The sequence below is a fragment of the Carya illinoinensis genome, chromosome 5 (assembly GCF_018687715.1).
Source record: "Carya illinoinensis cultivar Pawnee chromosome 5, C.illinoinensisPawnee_v1, whole genome shotgun sequence".
In the NCBI taxonomy this organism is placed as follows: domain Eukaryota; kingdom Viridiplantae; phylum Streptophyta; class Magnoliopsida; order Fagales; family Juglandaceae; genus Carya; species Carya illinoinensis.
The window spans coordinates 44,464,249-44,488,262 of record NC_056756.1 but is presented as its reverse complement, the minus strand read 5'-3'; the positions used below and the strand labels follow the sequence as shown (position 1 = coordinate 44,488,262).

Genomic DNA, 24,014 nt, shown 5'->3' with positions numbered 1-24,014 from the left:
AGCTACTTTACTCTTCCAAGTCTACTCCACATTTGGAAAATATCTTAAACTGATTTTTGTAGATATTATTGGATAGAATATTTTGAGATAATCTTTTATAGATATTTTGGATAGGAGAAAACTACACTTAACTCTCAACTCCAGCCTTATCATCTTCCTTATCTCGACCATAAGCATCTCCAGCCATCACCCACGAACTTATCTTCATTTACACGTTCCTTTAAAAGAATATCAAACACTTTCTCTCGGACAGCTTTTAAGAGTTCTTTTGCACGCCCATTTCGAAGCTTTTTTAAGTGTTTTATCATAAAGTCTCCTTCATATAAGTTGTTCCTTTTTGAGTCTAGTTTACATGGATATCTTATTTGTCCCATTTGAAGATCATTTGGTCAGTCAAATATTATATAAACTATAAAAAGGTCATTCTGGGAGATAAACTGGAGAATATATTATAGTTTGGAGTTTTTGACCAAGCTAATGGATAGATATTGGTCCGAAATTTTTATGGAGTATTGTTAACATGTATATATGACTATTGGTTGAGGATTTTTGTATGATTAAAGGTTTTGATGAAATATTTTCTTAGATTTAGAAACTTAGAAACTGGAAGAGGAAAAACAGTTTCTGTTTTGAGAAAGTTTAACTCTTTGGTGGTCTAAACCTATTCCAATGACTTTGATAATTTTATTGGAGGATCCTAAGCATCTTATATACATGTTATATTATTATTTTGAATATATTTGATGTTAGTTTCAAAGATATGAAATTTTATATAAAGAGATATTCAAATAAGCCAAAGTGTGGATGTTCTTGGCTAAATTTATGTTTTGGTTAATGTTTAACCATGTGATCTCGAATTAGAAGCTTATATATGTTTTAGGACATCTTTTTAAACCATGTGATGGTTTGTTTTGAAGATCACATATTTATAAGTCATAGATCAAAAGGTTGATCAAAACAAGTTGGAAACAAAAATCAATAGAAATAGCATATGAGAATTTCGGCCCTATGGAGTTTTAATAGTTGTGATTAGTTTTAAATTTTTTTAAATTGATATATGAATTGAGGATAAAATTTACAGGAGGCATGTAAATTTTGGTGACTTTTGGAGTTAGTATGCAAAATCCTTAAGTTATTTTTCTACATGTAGAGAGTAAAATAGAAATTTTACTCTTTAAGTTAGTATTTTCCATATTTCAATTTATTAGTGATTTAGTGCTAACTTTTAGAATCACTAATTACAGTTCCTCGCGATCGCGCTTAAGGTTTTATAAGAAATGCGGAGATCGAGGTAAGTTAGCTTTTAACTTACTAGCAGTCTACTGTGTATGTGTGCTAAGTAAAGGAACTACAGTGTATGTATGTGTATTATCATATATGTTATGCCATGCCAAGTTATCACATAATTGTCTATTATACAGAATTTATTCTGTCATCAATTTTTATCTGTTACATAATATATTCTGTTATGTATTACTGTACATTACAAGTACGTCATGCTAAGTATGCCATCTATTACATGTATATCAAGTCATGTAATATTCACTGTTGCAAGTATGTCATCTTAAATATGTTGTCTATTATATGTTATGCCATGTTACGAAATGTTTCTATCTCAAGTTGGTCATGTATTTCAAGTTATGTTTAAGTCACGTTATGTTACATCAGGGCTTCAGTCCTTTCGTATTCCAGTCACGTTTCATCTTGATTACTTATGTATGGGGTCACAGCAATTGTGACGCATACACTAAGTGAGACACAACAATTGTGACACGTAGAATACATGGGGCCACAACAACTGTGGAGTATGTATTTAAGCAGTTAAAGAATAAGTTTCCGTATAATACATGGGGCCACAACAACTGTGGAGTATGTATTTACATGTAGAATACATGGGGCCACAACAACTGTGGAGTATGTATTTTTCATGTTAAGTCAAGTTTGTGTAGAATACATGGGGCCACAACAACTGTAGAGTATGTATTTACACGTAGAATACATGGGGCCGCAACAACTGTGGAGTATGTATTTTTCATGTTAAGTCAAGTTTGTGTAGAATACATGGGGCCACAACAACTGTGGAGTATGTATTTACACATAGAATACATGGAGCCACAACAACTGTGGAGTATGTATTTTTCATGTTAAGTCAAGTTTCAGAACAAGTTCATGATAAGTCAAGTTTCAGATCAAGTTCATGTCAAGTCAAGTTGAGTTCATGTTTCAATTTAAGTTATGTCAATTATGTTATGTTGTATGCCAAGTTATACTTTAATTACTTATGAATTTGATTATGCATTTATACTTTTACTGTCATCCATGTATCATTAGCATGTGTGGAAGTTTTTTGTTAACTTGCTGAGATTTGTATCTCACTGTGGTAGTCCCAACTACCATCCCCCCGAATGGTAGATCTTGTTACAGGACCTGAAGGAGAATCAGGAGCTGACCAACTAGTCACAGTTGACTGAGCGATGATGCGACGTCAATGTTAATATAGTAGTTAACGTAAATTACTACTTGTACAATGAAGTTGCATCTCCAGTACTTTTTGGATCATAATCATTTTGGACTAGTGTTATGATCTTAATTGTTCAATGAGTCTTTATATATCAAGTATGTTTTAAGCATTTGGGATATTTTCAATTTGGTGCATAGTATTGCTAAAGAAACAATTTATCCGCTGCGAATATTGCATAATGTTATATGCATGTTAGGAACATTGCATCTTATATGTCATGAACGGGGGCAGGTAACCTTGTGTTACATGTCTCGACGCTTCAAATGTCCGTCCAATCCCAAACAGAATTTGGGGGCGTCACATATACCACTTTTAATATTTGAAGAACTAATACCGTACCGGTTATATCCATAAACCGGTACTTTTGGTTTTATCTGTTCCAATTAGGTTCGGTTCGATTTTTTCAATATATTTATATACAATATAATAATATAATAATAATATATTGTAATATATCATAATATATATTATAATTACATTATAGACTATAGTGATATATTATAGTATATTATAATATATAGTACTATTGTATTAATATAACTACTAATACTATAGACTATAGTGATAATATATAGTTATTTATATAGGATTTAAAATTTAAAATTATTTTATTTAGTAATTTAGCATATAATACAAGATTATTTTATATATAATTATATATATTATATATCAAAATTATACATAATATAAAAAATATTTTATATAATATAAAAAATTAAAAATATATATTTATATGAACCGTTCATGTCCGATTTTAGAAAAAGGAAAATCAAAACATAACCAATTTTGACCGGTTTAAAAAAAAAAATGAAACAGGTACCGAACCGAACTCACTGCTTCGATTTGGTTTACAGATTCACATGTTTTTTTCACCCATAATTATAATATAATTTAAGATGATATTTTTTTTAATGTATTATGTTTCAATACTATGTTTTTATTTTGTAAAATAATGTTTCTGGTGAGATTTTCTCATCAAAAATAAACTTTTTTGTCCCAAAACGTGTAACCGCAAATATTTATTTACGACGATTTTTTTAGCCACAAATAAGTATTTACGTTCTAAAAAAATCGCCGCACATAGTTATTGCATATAAATTTTTGTGGCAACAAAATATGGCTGCAAAAAATCATTATATTTGCATGTAAATAAAAAACATTGCAATAGTCATTTTGAGACTCAATACTATGAGTTTTCTATTTTTCTCTTTTTCAATATCGAGTTCTGTTCCTTTCTTAATTTTATGATTTTTGATTTGTTTATGTAGAGAATGAAGTTACGGTTACTGAAATCAAGGATTAAGATCAGAAACTTGATCCTCCGAGAATGCAGTAATAGAATTTCCAGCAGATCACAGCAGCATCATATCTAGAGCCTAAAATTGAGGAAGATACGATCCCTTGTCCTTATCAATTATATTGTACAGCTGTTACTAGTTTTGAATGTATATTTCTGTTAGAATTCATGTGTATTTGTAATGCTATATAAGCTGTACGTATACAGAATATTTATCAATGAGAAATAAGCATTATTCTTAACTTCTCCTGTTTTTGAAATATCTTATATGGTATCAGTAGAGCCACAAAAGACCAACGTCTAAGAATGTCTTCCTCAAATCCTTCCAACACCAATTCTGGAACACAAACTCTCAACCACCCCTCTGTCATCTCCATGCCTTCCGTTGTCACAATTAAGCTTAACCAAGACAATTATCTCTTTTGGAAAGCACAAATGGTACCATATTTCAGAGGACAAGATTTTTTTGGGTATATTGATAGTACCACCCCCAAACCACCTAAAACCATTTCCGTTTCTCACCCTGAAACAGACTAAACCCTGCTTACTCTCAATGAATGTCTTCCCTATCCGAACCAATTCTTGCTCAAGTTGTTAATTATACAACTTCACAGGTTGTTTGGCGTGTTTTGGATGACACTTTCTCATCACGCTCTCGTGCGCGCATAGTGCAAATTCGCACACAACTCGCAACTGCAACGAAAGGCAGCAAGTCTGCCACTGACTATTTTCATTTCATCAAAAGGCTCACCGATGAATTAGCTGTTGCCGGACAACCAATGACTCGTGACGATATCATAACATATGTTCTTGCAGGTCTCAGCCATGAATATGACAGCTTTGTGGCCTCAATATCATCACGCACATATATTGTCACTCTCGAAGAAATCTATTCCCTCTTGCTGACCACTAAAGCTCGCCTCTATTGACATCAACTCACTCCTGCCATCCAGCAACCTTTTGCAAATGTTGCTTAGCGACAGTCACAACCTTTTCTACGACATGGACGTGGCGGCTCTTGAGGCAGGGGGCGTGGCAATCGTGGTGGCTATAATTCAGCCAACCGAAACAATGATCAACCTCCTATCATTTGCCAAGTTTGTGGTAAATTCGGACACTCTGCTATAAAGTGTTATTTTCGCTTTGATCTGTCTTATCAGGATGCTCCACAAATACCATCAAAACAAGCAATGGTAGCAATGAACAATGGCACCAATAGCACTTGGGAGACTGAATGGAATGCGGATACAGGAGCCACGCATCATCTCACAAATGATGTTGCTAATCTGAATCTAAAGAAAGATGACTACAATGGCTTAGACAATGTGCACGTCAGAAATGGGCAAGGTTTGCAAATTTCAAAAACTGGATCTTCTAAACTTTCAACTCCTTCTTCTACTTTTGTTCTTAACCAAGTCCTTGTTCTTGAAATACAAAAGAATTTAATCTCTATGCACCAATTTTGTGTTGACAATGAGGTTTATTTTGAATTTCATTCTCATTATTTTCTTGTGAAGGATTACTCGGGGAAGGTCCTTCATCGAGGCCATTTCAATGATGGACTCTATCGGTTCACTAGTAAACCAAGTCTCCCTCAAGCTTTTTCTAGTGTTTGTATTCCTATCCGAGAGTGGCATCGTAGACTTGGCCATGCATCTGCTCCAATTGTCAATAAAATCATGTCCACCCTTGCACTTCCAGTAGAGAAAAATAAAATGCACAATGTGTGCCCTGAATGTCAAATGGCAAAAAGCCATGATTTGCCTTTTAGATCTTCTAATTTTGTTTCTTCAAAACCTTTGGATTTAATTTTCACCGATGTGTGGGGACCTGCTTCAATGCTCTCCATATCTGGAGCTAAATATTATGTTAGCTTTCTTAATGATTATTCAAAGTTTCTCTGGTTATTTCCTCTTAAACTGAAATCTAATGTTGAACAAGTCTTTCTAACCTTTCAAGCATATGTGGAAACACACTTTGAAAGGAAAATAAAAGCAATCCAATCAGATTGGGGTGGGGAGTATTAGCACCTAAACACATATTTTAAACATCATGGAATTAACCATTGCATCACTTGCCCACACACGCATCAACAAAACGGCTCAATTGAACGCAAACATCGACATATTGTCGAAGTTGGTTTAAGCATGTTAGCTCATTCGAATTTATCAATAATATATTGGGAAGATGCTTTTCAAAATGCTACCTATGTCATAAACAGGCTTCCAACACCGGTTTTAAAACACAAGTCACCTTTTGAAGTGATTTATCATAGATTTCCTAACTATCATTTTATGAGTGTGTTCGGTTGCGCTTGCTGGCCAAACTTAAGATCTTATAACAACCATAAACTCAATTTCAAATCTAAAACCTGCATTTTCATTGGCTATAGTCTTTGTCATCAAGGGTACAAGTGTCTCGATCTCTCTACGGGTAAAATATATGTTTCTAGACACATTATCTTCGATGAAACACTCATCCCTTACTCAAAAGAGCCTGGTTCAGTGGTCAATATAACCATATCTTCTGATTCCGTATCTCTTCCCCTTCAAATAAGTGTCCCCCGATCCACATGTTCCACATGTTTGCAGCCTAACCACATTTCTACATGCACACAATCTGCACCCTTTGTGTCTATTTCTGCAGGAACAGATCAAGATCCATCTACAGAGATTCCTCTTGCTGACATTCCACCACAACATGCTGATACACAATCTGCCCCTACCAACGTTCACTCCATGGTCACAAGATCAAAGAATAATATTCATCGACCTCGGAAATCAAGTGATGATTTGATTCGGTATCCATTACCGAGAGCACTAATAGCAGAAAATGTTCCCACAGAAGCATAACCCACTTCATATAGCCAGGCATCAAAATCTCTTCATTGGAGAGAAGCCATGAATAAAGAATTTTCGGCTTTACTGCACAATGGCACTTGGTCATTGGTATCACCTCCAACAACAGCTAATATTGTTGGATGTCGATGGATATACAAAATAAAAAAGAAGGCCAATGGGGCTATTGAGCGTTACAAAGCTCGATTAGTCGCTAAAGGGTTTCACCAACAAGAAGGACTTGATTTCTCTGAAACGTTTAGTCCAGTCATCAAACATGCGACTATTCGGTTAGTAATCTCTATTGCAATCTCGTATAATTGGCCTATCAAACAATTGGATGTGCAAAATGCATTTTTGTACGGTGATTTGCAAGAAAATGTGTTTATGACTCAGCCACAAGGCGATGTTCATCCTCAATATCCAAACCATGTATGTAAATTATACAAATCTCTTTACTACTTACGGCAAGCTCCAAGAGCTTGGTTCTCAAAGCTTTCAGCAAAACTCCAGTCTCTCGGATTTCATGAAAGTAAGGCTGATACGTCTCTCTTTGTGTTTAAAACTTCAAAATCTGTTATCTACATTCTTATATATGTTGATGATATATTGCTAACGGGTTCTAGTGCTTTTGACATTAACAACGTCATTCACTCTTTACAAGCCACATTTCCTGTCAAAGACTTGGGAAATATGAATTACTTTCTTGGCGTCGAAGCACTTCGGTGCTCAGAAGGAATTTATTTGACTCAGTGGATATATATTGTTGATTTGCTTAAGAGAAGCAAGATGCATACCGCCAAGCCATGCACCAGTCCAATGGCCTCAAATTGTCGTCTTACTTCTACGGATGGTAATCCTTTTGAAGATATCAGCCTCTACCGAAGTATAGTCGGCAGCATGCAGTATCTGGCTTTTACGAGACCTTATTTGGCTTTTGCTATTCACAAAGTCAGCAAATTTATGCACAATCCACTTGATACTCATTGGCTTGCAGTCAAGCGTATATTGCCCTACCTCAAACACACAGTTTCGACAGGCTTGTTCATCACCAAAAATGTTGATTTCAAACTGCAGGTGTTGAACCCAAGGTTTCAAGTTTTGTGTAATTATATATTTACACATGGATTTTGATGATAACAAATGAATTCAAAGAATAAAGGAGTCTCAAGCTCAAGTTGTCTACACAATGGAGTCAAGCACATCAAGGAAACAAGCATGAGCAAGAAGGGAACAAGTTCACATTAAAGTGATAGAGTAATGTTGTAAATCTCTTTAAAATTTGAAATTATGATTAAGGCTCAAAATTAATATTTTATCATAAAACATTAAAATACATTTTCCACATGTGCATGAATATTTTGAAAATTAAATTTGAAAATTTGAAAGATGATTGATAGTCATCTTTCACATGTGCATGCCTTGATTAAAGGGTTGAACTTTGAAAATATTAAAGATGATTGATTGTCATCTTTCACATGTGCATGTTTTATTTGAATATTTTCAAAAGTGATTGATGTTTTTTTTGACTTATACAAAAGGTAGATGATTTTGTTTGAAAAATTTGAAAAGTAAAGTGTGCTCCTTTTGTCATATGCAAAAAGTAAAAGATTAGGTTTGAATCTTTTGAAAAGTAAAGTGTGCTCCTTTTGTCATATGCCAAAAGTAAAAGATTAGGTTTGAAGTTTTTGAAAAATGAATGATGTTGTCTTTGACAATTGAAAAAGAAGAACCTTTTATTTGAATTTTTTGAAAAAGTGAATGATATTATCTTTGACATGTGAATCTTTTTAAATTTGAATATGAAGTCTCATATGCCTATAAATAGATCATTTGAGAGCTTCACATTCACAACATCCAGAGCATACAACATTCATTCAAAACTTTTATTCTCTCTTCTATAAGCACTGAGCCTTAATCCTTGTTCATTTTGAGAGATATAGTTTGTGCTGTATTATTCTAATTTCACTCATTGAGGAGTGTTTTCTGATAACCTACCCACTATCAGCTTTTGTATCAGAAAAAGGGTGTGTATAACCCTTGTGCGTGTAGAAAGTATTCTATACGGGGAATAGTTGAATCACCACTTGTAAGGTGATTGCAAGTGTAGAGGGTGTTCTACACGGATCCTTTGTAGCGGTGTTATTCAAAAGTATAATATGTTTCTATCTCCACCTGAAGGAGGTTGAATAGTGAATTTGGGAATCCTCAAGGGGTAACTTGAGGCGAGGACGTAGGCAGTGAGGCCGAACCTCGTTAACATACTGAGTTTGCTTCTCTCTTACCCTTACTCTTTATATTTATTGTTATTTCATATTTTGTTTATATTTTATATTATAGATTTGATTTATAATTGTTATTTTTTTAATACAACTCAATTCACCCCCCTCTTGTGTTAGTCATCTGGGCAACAGCAGGCATACTCGAATTCTGATTGGGTAGCTGATAGAGATGATCGGAGATCAGTTGGTGCTTACTATATTTACATGGGTTCCAACTTGATTTCTTGGACTTGCAAGCAACAACCTACAATTGCTAGAAGCAGTACAGAAGCCGAGTATAAAGCAATCACAAATGCAGTCGCGGAACTCACTTGGTTCAAATCCATCCTGCATGAACTTGGTCTACCACCAAAGCTTACCCCAATTTTATGGTGTGATAATATTGGCACTACCTACCTCACATCCAATTCTATATTTCATGCAAGAACAAAACACATAGAACTAGATTTCCACTTTGTTCGAGATCCAGTCTGCAAGAAAGAACTCGTGGTTCAATTTATCTCCATCAAAGATCAGCTAGCCGATGCTCTTACCAAACCATTGCCACCAATCAAATTCAGACAAGTTTAAATCAATCTGAACGTCCGTGATCTACCCTCCAGATTGAGGGGGCGTGTAGAGAATCAAGTTACGGTTATTGAAATCGAGGATGAAGATCAGGAATTTGATCCTCCGAGAATGCAGCAATAGAATTTCCAGCAGATCACAACAACATCATATCTAGGGCCTAAAATTGAGGAAGATACGATCCCATGTCCTTATCAATTATATTGTACAACTGTTACTAGTTTTGAATGTATATTTCCGTTAGAATTCATGTGTATTTGTAATGCTATATAAGCTGTACGTATACAGAATATTTATCAATGAGAAATAAGCATTATTCTTAACTTCCCATGTTTTTGAAATATCTTATAGTTTATTATGTCATTCAAACTTTTTGTTTATCAATTGATGCCCACTACAAGAGAATTGGGTTTTTGTGGCCAAAATATTTTTTGGCGACTAATGTTTAGCTACAAAACCCATACTTTATTGTAGCCGCGGTTTCGTTCCGTCGAGAATGGAAATCGTTCTAATTAGGGAAGGGAAAGAGTGCAAGTGGACTTGGGTTTAGAGATTTTGAAAATTTTAATCTTAGTTTACTAGCTAAGCAGGGTTAGAGGCTAGTTCAGAATCCAAAGTCATTGGCAGCAATGGTTTTAGAGGCTGAATATTCCTCTCGAATAGATTTCCTCAATACTAAACTTGGAAGCAATGCATCTCTCATGTAGAATAAGTACATTGGCAGCTAAACAACTCTTACAAGAAGGCTTGATATGGAAAATAGTAAATGGAGAATCAGTGAAGATAGGGCAAAATAAATGGATTCCTAAACAATCATCTTTCAGAATTCAAACACTAGTGAGCCTATTGGATGAAGATGCAAAGGTAAAATAGTTGATTGACAATTACACAAAGCATTGAAACTTACCGTTGTTGAGAGAACTTTTTTCTGACTCTAATTCTGAGATTATTAGTAGGCTTCCCATAAGTTATTGTAATAGTTCAAACAAGTTGGCATTTTCACTTAAAAGTGCATACAATCTTCAAGGAGAAATCATGAACAGAACGAAGGAGCAGTAATCGAGCAACAATTTCAACTCAGAGGTCTAGCCAAAGATTTGGAAGCTTAAGGTGTCAAATGCTATCGAAGTTTTTCTTTGGAGAGCAAGTCATGAGGCTTTTCCCACAAAGCTTAATTTTTTTAAAATGAAGGTGGTGGATTCTCCTAACTGTTATGGTAAGGAACTTGGAAGGTAGAGTTTTAGCAACACTGAGATCATATCGGGAGATATATCCAAATGCACTATTGGGTGAATCTATTGCAGATCTTAATGCCACCATTCTCTGCACTGAAATGGGCCTCCAACAACTACTACTCGAAGAAGATGCATTGTCAGTAGTAAATGCTATCAAAAGATCTTAGTAGAAATGGAATTAAGTGGGGATGATACTCGGAGATTTCAAACATTTGTGGGAAAATGTGGACCATTGGTCTGTTAGACATGTTCCTAAGAGTAAGAACAATGTTGCTCATATGTTTGCAAAAATGCTCTAGAATTCCATGTGAAGAGAATTCAATTGGAGGATATTCCTCCTATACATTGTTTGATTAATGATAATTAATTAGATTAGTTTTTTTTTTTTTAAGTCACCGTTGGATCCACAGTAGAAAAAAATAAAATAAAAAATAAACCACATCACAAAACGTTGCCTGGTTTAAAAATGAAGAAACCATAATTATTGATTTCTCCTTTTTTATTTTTGGGACAATACTCCATGGTTCTGTATGTGTTTTTTCTTTTCTTTTTTATTTTTTTTTATTTATTTATTTTTTTTTTTTGTAGTCTGATCTTTCCTTAGATAGAGTTTCCGTATTCAATATATAAAAGCATTGTCATGACTCGTGCGCATTTAAACCTAACTTTAAGAAAAATGCAAAAGAAAAAATGAAGACAGACAGAAATATATGTGACATTGTTGAACAGGATGAAGAAACAATAATTAATGATTTCTATGACTTTTTATTTTTATTTTACAATGACTCAAGTGCTTGATTACGTTGATTGTTCAATTATGATCATGCTCCTCAACGACTCATATTAATTGGGGTGGCTCTGGTGCCACGGCCCATGCACCACTAGGTCCAGGGTTCCACTCGTTGATTTGGTGTATTTATTTTTTATATATATTTTCTTAATATTTTTATATATTTTAAAAAAATTTACAAAATTATTCAAAATATTTACTTAATTATTAAGTAAAAAAATTAATAAAAATAAAAAATAAAAAAGTCCCAACGGTAACTTAGCGGGAGAACACAACTAAAAGAGTAGCACTTTTCCATTAATTGACTCTCCTGCGTCTATGCGATAACTATTTTTATGGTTTACAATAGGAGAATGATATTCACATAATACTCTTTATGTTTTTTTTTTTTTTTATAATATAAAATTGTAAAGAGAAGTAAAATAATGATAAAGTGATGTTATTTTATAATAATACTCATTTTAAAATATAGTCATGATACATACAGTGAAAAGTATAGTATATTTATAATTTTTCTTTAGGATTTGTTACATGCGTTTTAAAATTTTTTATTTTACTATACGTAAATATAAAATATTTTTTAATTTTTTTAATTTTTATGTATTATTTAAACATAAATTAATATAATTTTTATAAGTCTTGAAAGAAAAATATTATTTTAAATAAATTTATGATATTTTAATTGAATATTATTTTTTTCAAAAATCTAAAAATATTTTAATTTAAACTATTTCATTATTTTTTATAAAATTTTGATTCCGTCCAAAGATGCCCTTAATTACAACAGATCTCATGATTTAGTAAAATATTATGAGTTGAGTTGAGATGTGATAAAAGTTTATAGTAAGTTAAGTTAAATTGAAATGAGATAAAATAAAAATTGAAAATAGAATAAAATATTATTAGAATATAATTTTTTATTTTAAAATTTAAAAAAGTTAAATAATTTATTATATTTTATTTAAAATTTAAAAAAGTTGTACTGGACCAATTTGGATATTAGGCTGAGTTGAGTTTTCTATGAATTGTAGTAAGTTAAAATGGTGTAATGAATTTTGTAGGAATTACTTAAAATAAGTTTAAATGTGTTTGAATGTTAAAATGAGTTTAGATATATTTATAAAAAAGTTAAAAAAGGTTGTAGATTTTACATGTAAAAATATGTTGAGTTGAAAAAAATTATAAATCCAACATATAAAGATATTTTGAATTGAGTGATATTTAATAATTTGAGAGTTGAGTGTTTAGATGTTAGATTATACTTAAAATTAGATTAAATTAAGTTGATCTTATTTTAATTTAAGATCTTAACTGATTCTCAATAAATTAAGATAAGATGAGTTTGAGAATGTTTTTGAATCCAAAGAATCACATCTTCCTTGAGGGTAGTCTCGCTATCTTCGGCGTGGCTATAGGAATAAGCAACTGGAGTCATGGTCCTGAAAATTGCTCTACTCCTACTGATTCCTCGTCAAACTGTCAGCTTTGGGGACACGATTACTTATGAGCACTGAGGTCCTTCCATTGCTCCTTTTCATGCGCCAATCACGACATTAGATACCAATTTCGACTCAAAGCCAAACCCACAAATTGCGGTGAACAAGGTACGAGCTCTCACGCTTGAACAACGACCATTCATTTATTTATTTCTAGACAATTCTCCATGGTTCTGTTTTCTTTTTTTAAGTCAAGAAAGGCTGCCGTTAGGAATGACTGTCTTGTGCGCCGCTTATCACAATCTTATTTTTATGTTTTTATTTTTTTATATATTTTAAATATTTTTAAATAATTTTAGAAAATAAAAAAAATACTTGTACATGAAAAATTATTTTCTTAATTATTAAGTAAAAGAATTTAAAAAAAAATTAAATTGATCAACGATCAGTTAGGGTTAGAGCGATAACATTAGACGTAATAATAGATTTCTTTCTTCTTTTTGAGTCTGATCTTCCCTCATATATGTAGTTTCCGTATTCAATAAAAAGCGCCGGTTTGGGTGCATACTCCACCATCTCAATATATTTTTTTTATTATTTATTATTTTATTATTATTTTATTATTTTATATATTATTATTATTATTTATTTATTTATTATTATTATTCATAACATATCTCAACACTTCTTAACATAATTTTAATAAAAGTGCGGAAGAAATAAATGTGACTTGAATGATCAACAACTTTTGTTGAACAGGAAGAAGAAACAATAATTAATGATTTTTATTTTTATTTTAGCAAGTGCTTACGTCGATTATACAATTATGATCACGCTCGCCTGCCAGTGTTCTAGATTGGTTATAAAAATTAAATAATTTAATTATTATAATTTTTTTAAATTTTTTTATAAAATATAATAAATAATTCAATTATTTTAAATTTTAATAAAAAATTAATATTAAAAAATTATATTATAATAATATTTTATTTATTATTATTTAAAACATTTCATTCCATCTTATCTAAACTATGTAATCAAACCAAATATATTAATTGACTCTCCTCCATCCATGCAAGTCCTCAACGACTTCTCCTGTTATTTAGAATTTTATTTTTAAAAATTATTTAAATATAATTTTTTTAATTTTAAAATATTATTTAAGTGTAAAAATTAATATAAATTATAAAATAAAAATATTATTAAATATTATTTTAATTTAATAATATTTTAATTCAATTTTTTTTAATTTTAATAAAATATTTTAACTCAATTTTTTTTATTACTTTTATAAAATCTTGACACGGTCTAAACATGCCCTTAATAGAAATAGATGTTACGTGGTTAGGTCTAGAGAGCGAGATGATAATTTTTAGTCTTAAATGAAGGTTTAAAATATTATATTTTAATATTATCAATATTTTAAGATTTGAAAAAATTAAATTGAAATAAAAAAAAATTAAATTGTTTATTATATTTTATATGAGAATTAGGAAAAATTGTAACGATGAAATTAGATAAAATCTCATTTCATGCCTCAAACCTAATAGTAAAATATTGTGAATTGAGATAAAAATTAAATGTAAATTGAGTTGAATTAAATTGAAATAAGATAAAATTAAAGTTAAAAATTTTAAAAAAATATTATTAAAATATATTTAATGTGATTTTTATTTTAAGAGTCAAAATAATTAAATATGAGATTTTGATAGTGAGATTAGATAAGATGAGATGATTTTAGATAAAAATTAAAAGTTGAATAAAATATTATTATAATATTATTTTTAATATTATTATTTTGAAATTTAAAAAAATCGTATTATTTAGTATATTTAATAATGTTTTGAAAATGTAAACAGATTATAATGATTAAAAAAAGCAAAGATGAGATGGTTGACAGCGTTTTTGAATCTAAAGAAACACACTGTTTTCCACGAAAATCCTCTCGCTCTCTTCGTCATGGCAAGAGCAACAAGCAGCTTACCTACTGGAGTCATGGTCCTGAATATTGCTCTACTCCTACTGATCCCTCATCAAGCTGTCAGCTTTGAGGTCACATTTACTTATGAGTACTGCGGTCCTTCTTCCATTGCTCCTTCTTCATGCGCCAATCACGACATAAGATACCCATTTCGACTTGAAGGCAAATCCACAAATTGCAGTGACCCAAGGTACGAGCTCTCATGCGAGAGCAACCATTCATTGCTGTACAATGATTTTGGTGGAAAATACTACGTGCAGCAAATCAATTATGATAAGAAGACGATCCGACTGGTAGACTCAGGCATTCAAGAGGATAATTTCTCCTTCATCCCTCGTATTTTTATAAACCAATATATTATACGTAACGGGAGTTCCCAACCGATGGATCCAAGATATAGGACTACTGATGGATCAAAGGGCGTGGTTATTGTCAACTGTGAAAAGCCAATCATGAATAATCGTTCTTCCTATTTGCATTTGGAAACTTCAACTTGCTCTAACTACCCTTTATCATCCCGATATTCCCAAAGGTACTTGTATCTTCTAGTACTACTTGACGGGAAGTTGCCTGTGATGGATGTGGAGGACTCGTGCAAAATAGAGCAAATGTCTTTGACATCGCGGTCAGGAGATTTTTACCCAAATATTTCCCGTACAGATCTGCACAATGTATTCTTATCTGGTTTTGAGCTTCGATGGATCATTCGCAGTGATGGTGAGAATCGGATCCAAGCTAGAATATTCAAGCTGTTCAATTTAATTAGATCATACTTTACATATCGTGATTATTTTGCTTTTGCATATATCTTGGATTTTTCACTGTCGAAAATATTGCTGAGACATATTAATATGATTTCGAAGATTATATATAGCATGGGCCCCAAGTTAAGTACTATTATTGAACTACTTATAATAATCTTTAAGACAAAACTTCTAGTTAATGGGCGACTGTACCCCATAAAATAAAATACCCATCTAGTAATTAATAATTAAGAGGATATATTTATTTATGGTTGTTTAGCATTATTATTATTATTAATGTAATATTTATTCATGACCCGATTTTCAATTGAAGTTTCCAGACGCTAATGTGATTTATATTTTTGTCTTTTTTTTTTTTCTTTTTTTTTGGGTCAAAGCAGCATACTCTCTTCCGGCAACTATAGGTATGTTTTCTATATCAGAAAATGGAAGATATATAGATCATGTAATTGGATTGCATGGTGCTTAATTAACCTTGTGATAACACAAGCTGCATCAATTATACGACTAGTTTTTTTGTTTATTATTATTATTATTATTATTATTATTATTTATGTATATATTGTGAAGCATACATGGCGGCCTCAGATAGAAAATTGTTGTTATTCAACCATAGTACAGCTAGCTCTGACTCTTCAGCTTGTTTCTATCACATTCTCGCTAAATTAATTAATTAATTGATATTTATCTTTCTTCTTAACAGCTATTCTAATTCTTCAATTTGGATGGTTGCTCTTCGGTGAGAATTTCTCTCCTTTTATATTCTTTAATTTTTCTTAACAGATCATAATTCCTTAAGCTACGAATAAGAAACAAGAAAATAGTTAAAACGTATGAAAAGAGAAAATTATATTGGATAATATTTTTTATTAGTAGGAGTTTGCAAGTGTTGCCTATATTTGGCTGCGCCTATTTTCAATAAAATACTTATTTGCTGATAAAAAAAAAAAAAAAGTTAGTAGGATTTTGCAAGGCATGCAGTTAGCTAGTTGTGAATTGAAACTATATTTTCAACTAAAACCAAACGGTGACACTACTTAAGGAAACAATAAAAGTGTTTTCTCATAGTTTTGTTTTTAGCTCATAATTGTTTTTGATTTTCTTGCATATAGGGCTCTGGCGTGGACTCCTAACTGTATTAGGCACTCCATTTGTTGTTGTGTTTTTGATATATAAATGGCGAAGGAGGCATTTGTCAATGTATGATGCTATCGAAGAATTTCTTCAAAACCAGAATAACCTTATGACAATAAGGTATTCTTTTTCGGAAATTAAGAAGATGACAAAAAACTTCAAGGAAAAATTGGGTGAATGAGGCTTTGGTACAATATTTAAAGGAACTACTCGAAGTGGAAGTCATGTGGCCGTAAAAATGTTAGGCAAATCCAAAGCAAACGGACAAGAATTTACCAATGAAATGGCAACCATTGGAAGGATTCATCATGTTAATGTAGTTCAACTAATTGGATTTTGTGTTCATGGATCAAAGCGTGCTCTTGTGTACGACTTCATGCCACATGGGTCTCTAAACAAATACATCTTTTCCTCGGAAGGAAGTATCTCCCTAAGTTGTGAGAAAACATATAATATTGCTCTAGGAGTGGCTTGTGGAATTCAACATTTACATCGAGGATGTGATATGCAAATTCTGCATTTCGACATTAAACCTCACAACATCCTTCTTGATGAGAATTTTATCCCTAAGGTTTCTGACTTTGGCTTAGCAAAATTGTACCCGGTAGAAGACAATACTATTTGTTTACTGTTGCAAGAAGGACATTAAGATACATGGCTCCTGAGTTGTACTACAGAAACATTGGAGGTATTTCATACAAGGCTGATGTTTATAGTTTTGGAATGCTCCTGATGGAAATGGTGGGCAAAAGAAAGAACTTGAATGCTTTTACAGAACATTCAAGCCAGATTTACTTTCCTACATGGGTGTATGATCAATTTAATGATGGGAAAGATATTGATCAAATGGAACGTGCCACTAAAGAGGAAAAAAGAGATAGTTAAGAAGATGATCATTGTTGCATTATGGTGTATACAAATGAATCCTAGTAATCGTCCTACTATGAACAAAGTTGTAGAAATGCTTGAAGGAAAAGTTGAACAATTACAAATACCTCCCAAGGCTCCCCTATCATCGCAGAGAGAGTGGTAAGAGATTTTGAAGACAATTCAAGTCAAACTTGGGCATCAACTTCATCCTAAAAAAGCTAGCATCCAAATTTTGATGCGGATGCAGACATCTATCTTCTCCTATTGAGTAGAATATAGAAGATATGTACTTCCTATTTATACATTTATATAATCGTAAATGTTATGATATTTCTCACATTTAACCAGTAAACTGAGTTTCACTTCATAAAGAAAAAGCTATCCTTCAAGAATTTGTATCTGACATTTTTTTTATTAACTTTGGTATATTTGATTGGACTATATTTGATTTGACACTCAACAGCGTTTTAACCAGTAAAGAAACAGTTTTTTAAAAAGAAATAATAGTGAATCGTTTTTCGTCGATCGGTAAGTAGCCTAGTCTTAAATTTGAATGGCCAAGTTAATTTCATTTTAGTGGCTAGCTAGCATTGCAATGTCTCTAAAATAAAGCAAGGTGATCTCATCGTGTGCTATAAAACCTGAATGAGCTATCCAATATTCTTTCCTTGCCCTCATCTTACTTACTCAGTTTTGGCTTAGTTACTTTTTTAATTAATCATGATTTATTTCTCTTCGGACCGCTAATAATTTAGAGATCACACGTATAAAACATATTGTTAGAGTAGAAAATAATATTGGATCCTCCGATCCAGTACCTTTAAGTCGATGCAATGTAAGCGAACATAAAAAAGCATGCGCGATCAATATGGATTGCATACTATGATGAATTACAATTTTCGAAGAGCACCGATCTCCATGAGACATGATAGAGTAGAGATCTAATTCTACCTGCAATTCATGCGCACAAATCCTTTAATAATATTATAATATGCGTGGACCGAAAATCATATTGTTCGTTCTAGGTCCATGGTGTATGAGAAGTTTGGTTTTCGGTCCGGTTTAGGAGTGTGATATTTTTGGACTAGACCGGATCAGATCAAATTAGACCGAAATGTTTACATATAAAATTTTTAAATAATTTTTAAATATAATATATTATTTTATATAATAATTGTATAGGTTAATCAAATAATTTTCATCTAATTTATTACTATTGACCATATAAAATATAAAATAATATATATTATCAATTAACTAATATATCATATTATAATATATGTTATTATATGTAGATACATACTCTATTATTTACACCTAATTAGAGATTGTTTTTTTAAGATACCTAAGTTGCAAGTAAGCATAATAATCTATGAATAATGAAATTGTTAGTATTCATTAACTATATATAAAATGTTAGAATTTTAATATAGGTCATTGAGAATACTAAAGTACTAAATTAGTAACTATTAACATCATAAATATAATTATAATTAATTATTTTTTTAATGAGTTAATTACATAATCCACATTAAAGAGCTCACTTAATTTTAATTTTAATAATTTAATTAATTTTTGTATTAATTAAAAAAAAAGAAAATAAGAAAAAAAATATTCGTGGACCAACTAAACCGATAGCTAATGATTCAATTCGGACTATAAGAGTAATCGGTTGGTCTAGTTCGACAAAAAGGGTAGATTGAAATTTTCTAGTCGTAGCACCCTGTACCGAACCGAACCGATTATTCTCTCAGTAGCAACTTCAAAAGTAATAATAATGTCTTCGATACTTTCATGATATAAAACTGATGTTTATAGCGATTGAATGCTATTGATCATGGAAATGGTGGGAAAAGGAAACAACTTTAATACTTTCATGCCTAGGTGCATGTGACATTAGTACTTCAAGATGGAAAAGATAGTGCTGAAACTTAATTTGCGAAAGAAAATGGCTACAAATTAAGATGATCATTGTCTTATATGGTATACACAGATCATCATCATCCTAATAATCATTCTTAAATGAACAAAATTGTAAAAATGCTTGAAGAAGATCAATTAGCTAGTTGAACAATTTTAAACACCTCTAAGAACATTGGCATCAGCCTGGCTAAACGCCAGACCAGTGCAAAATTTGACTAGTTTAGGTTTAAAAAGTCGGGCATTGGACTAGCTGTAAATACCAAGTTTGACATTTATGCTACAGTATTTGTTAGTGCCTATCCAAGTCTAGTGAGATACTGTAGAAGCACCAAGCTAATATTTTATGATTTTTCGTCAACTATGGGTGTAACCGATTCTGTTCGGTCCGGTTTTGGATAAAATCTAGGATCAAACCGGTATGTACCGGTTTTATATTTTTGAAAATCGATTACGCATCGGTTATCCTCCTAAACCGATATGTCCGGTTTTACTGGTTCCGGTCCGGTTTTTCAATTTTAATATATTAAGTATATAGTATTACTAATGTATTTATTAAAAAAAATATATTGAGAATTTATTAGGCAATAAAATGTATTTAATATATATATTTTATATTTAAAACATATAATCAAATAAATATTCACGTTTAAGATTAAAATGTTATGTAATGAATTATAATATATTATTTCATACATAATTATATATAAAATATATTATATATAATATTAAACATTAATAAAAATATATATATAATATGTGAACCGGTCCGGTATTGGAAAACATAAAATCGATTCCGGACCTAATTTGATCGGTTTTTAAAACGAAAGAATCGATTCCAAACCGAACCAGTCAAAAACCGGACCGAACCAACTGGTCTGTCCGGGCCGACTTTCTGGTTTGTCAGTTTATTCTTACACCCCTATCGTCAACTACCCTCTCTATTTCCCTCGCTCTTCTCTTTGTTTTCTTCCTCGCTCTTCTCTCAAGATTTTCTTCCTCAATCAAGATTTCTTGAGTATTTTGCAATGCTCGGTCTCGAGTGCTTAACGGGAGGAGAGATCTTTCATAAAGAAAGAGCATATCGAATGTGATATTACATATTGACGATACCAAGCACGGGATGAGCCCAAAGGAAGCAAGAAGGGATGACTGGTTCCTATCACACCTCTCATCCTCACCTTTTTTATTTTAACCAGCCGATTGCACCCTCTCCTTTCTCCCTGTGATATCGCATATTGAAGAGACCAAGCACGGGATGAGTCCAAAGCAATCAAGAAGGGATGACTGGTTCCTGTCACACCTATCTTCCTCACCTTTTTTTTTTACCAGTTACGCCGATTGCACCCTTTCCTTTCTCCCTTTTCATCCTCTCATTTCAAGAAACTATTATCGTCTTCTCGCAAGCATTTTCATCTTCTTCCAAACACAAAGTTTTCGTAAATCACATTTTCTCCCAAGCATTTTTGCAAGCATTGCATTTTCGTCTTCTCCCAAGCATTTTTGCAAGCATTGCCTTTCTCCCAAACCATTTCAGTCTGCATCCCTCCCCTTCTCTGTACTTTTTTTGTTTTCATTTCATTTTTTCCAACTTTTTCTTGGTCGATGAAGTAGGAATACTCGGTGTGTGTATTTGCAGAGAAAATTGCAGCAATTTTGGGTTTGCCTTTGAAGCATTGGGTATGGATGATTTAATGCTTGTTTCTAGTGATTTAATGCTTTGTGTGTTTTTCTTTTTTTTTTTTTAGATCTGGTTCCCATGATTCTCCTACTTGTTTTGTTGATAGTCTTGCAATAATGAAAAAAAAAAAAACTAATAATCAAGTTTTGAAAGGTAGATCATATACAATTACTGATCAATCATGGTATGACCTAAAAATTAAAATATTAATTAATATATATATTGATTTTGAAAAACATAAAAAAAATTTAAAATATATAATATTATATTACTATTTTGACTTTAAGATGGCTCGTCTAATATAGATTAACTTAGTCAAAAGTTTTGGCTCTAGCTAAAACTTGAAGTTCTAGCCAAAATTTAGACTTGGCAATCACTAGGTCATTTGCCTGATGCTCTGAACCTTTTCCTATCATCACCAGTCGGAAAGGCCGCGGCTGCTAAAAGATTCCAGAGATATTAATTGAAGTATTCAATCATGTGAATGAACTTAAAATTAGAGGAAAAGCCAGCATCCGATTGTTATGGGAACAACTAATGATCTTCTGTTATTTGGTAGCGTTATGGTATTTTTCTCCACCAATTACCAGTCAATTGAGTTTCATCTTTGTGGATCGAGTAGTACTTATGATGCTATTCTTAAAATTGCATCAAACAATTAAAGAAATTGCTTTTAATAGATTCAAAAGATAGAATTTGAAATACTAGTGATTCACCAATATTAATCTCCACGAGTACTTAACAAGTCTTAAAAGTTAATCAAAGGAGAGAAACTATGACGCTCTGAGAAATAATTAACAACTTATACTGACCATTTTGTTGATTATAACAGTTAGAGAAATTAACTAACTCTTGGTTTTTTTAATAATAAACCTAAATTAGATACTATATTACGGACATGTTTGGGTAGACAAAGAATTTTCAAAATTTCATTCATAAATATAATTTAAACACAAATATAATTTTTTATTTAATCATTATCTAATCATTATTTAAATACAAAAATCAATATAATTTTTATAAACTTTAAAATAAAAATTATATTAAAATTGAATATAATTTTTTAAGTTTATAATCTTTTTATTTAATTTTTTTTAACTAAAAAGAATATAATCACTTAAATTATTTTATTATTATTTATAAAATACTAAAATATTCAAATTGTACAAACATGTCCTACGTTCTCTCGTTGATGTCAATTACAAATCCACAAAGAAAATGATACTCATCGAGAGTCAATTACGAAAATGTCTATTTTTTGAATGTTTATGTTTATTTATTTTTTTGTAATTCTTTTAAAATATACATAAAGAATGCTGTAAGCAGAGATGTTAAATCGTGTTAATGGGTCGTATTCGTGTCGTGTCAAAATATGTATATTAAATTATATAGGTTAACCATAATTGATCCGTTAAGTTTATCATGTCAAAATCTTAAACTCTAATACGATCTATTAACATAACAGGTTGTATCGTGTTAACTCGTTTTGACCCATTAGTAAATATTACGAAATAAGTTAACACGATATAATATAACTTGTTTCAAAATGTTTACATAAATGAGTTGAATAAGCCTGAAAATAATTCATTCAACCTGATTAAATTTAATATAATTTTATATAAATGTTAAAATTACAATATCTATAAAAATTATAAAACAAATTACAAATCCAAAATTACAATCTAAACAATAAAAATATCGAAATTAAAATTCTAACAATTTTACTTTTAAGTATAAGGGTATAATTATAATTTTAAATTTTTTAACGTGTCATAAGGTTATAACAGGTCAAAACGGATTAATTCGTTACTAATCCGTTAATTAATTATGTTTTAATAGGTCAATCAATTTTAATCTGAAACCATTAAAATTAATTCCTAACTCATTATTATTGTCATTCTTAGTTGGAAGAGGGAAAAATAAAAAATAAAACAAGAAATGAATATTTTTTTAACACTGTTGGTTAAAAAATTCGACAATTTTTTGTTAGCATCGTACAATCGAGAATTAGATACAATGTCAGTAATAGGACGTTGGATGGATCCAAAATGGGTAACCATTGATGAGCTGGGGACAAGTGGACAACAGCTAGCAACTAGACAATGGATCCTCGACCAGATAAAATAGACGGACCAGATCAAGGCATAATAATAATTGGACAATGTTACAGTCACCGCTATTTGCTTCCCGTTGGGAGCTAGGCTAGTTATTTAATGTGTTATTTCTTTTTATTTTTTTTTTTTATATGGACGGTTCTAGAGGTACCGTTAGGCAAAAAAAAAAAAAAAAATTGTTTTAATTTGTTTTAAATTATTTTTTAATATTTTTAAATATTTTAAAAAAATATAAAAATTTTATAATATTATTAAAAAAATTTCTTAATTATTAAGAAAAAAAATAAAATTGGCCAGTGGTGGCCCAGGAGTCACCAGCAGTGACTTTAGTGTTTTCATTTTTATATATATTTAATATTTTTAAATATTTTATATTTTAAAAAATTTTATAATATTATTAAAAAAACTTTTTTAATTAAGAAATAAAAAAAGTCAAAAAATATAAAAAAACAATACCGCTGGGAGCGGTATCAGTAGCATTATTTTAATATATTCTACTAATTGGGATCTTCTTTAACGGGCTCGTTTCAACGTGTGAAATTTCTTATAATTCCTTCAATAATAGGAATGTTACTTCACGTGTTT

General features: G+C 31.2%; 1 pseudogene; it reads left to right on the top strand.

The window, feature by feature from the left end:
* The first annotated feature begins 14,850 nt into the window (after positions 1–14,850).
* Positions 14,851–18,089, top strand: LOC122308957 (annotated as a pseudogene).
* Positions 18,090–24,014: the final 5,925 nt, after the last annotated feature.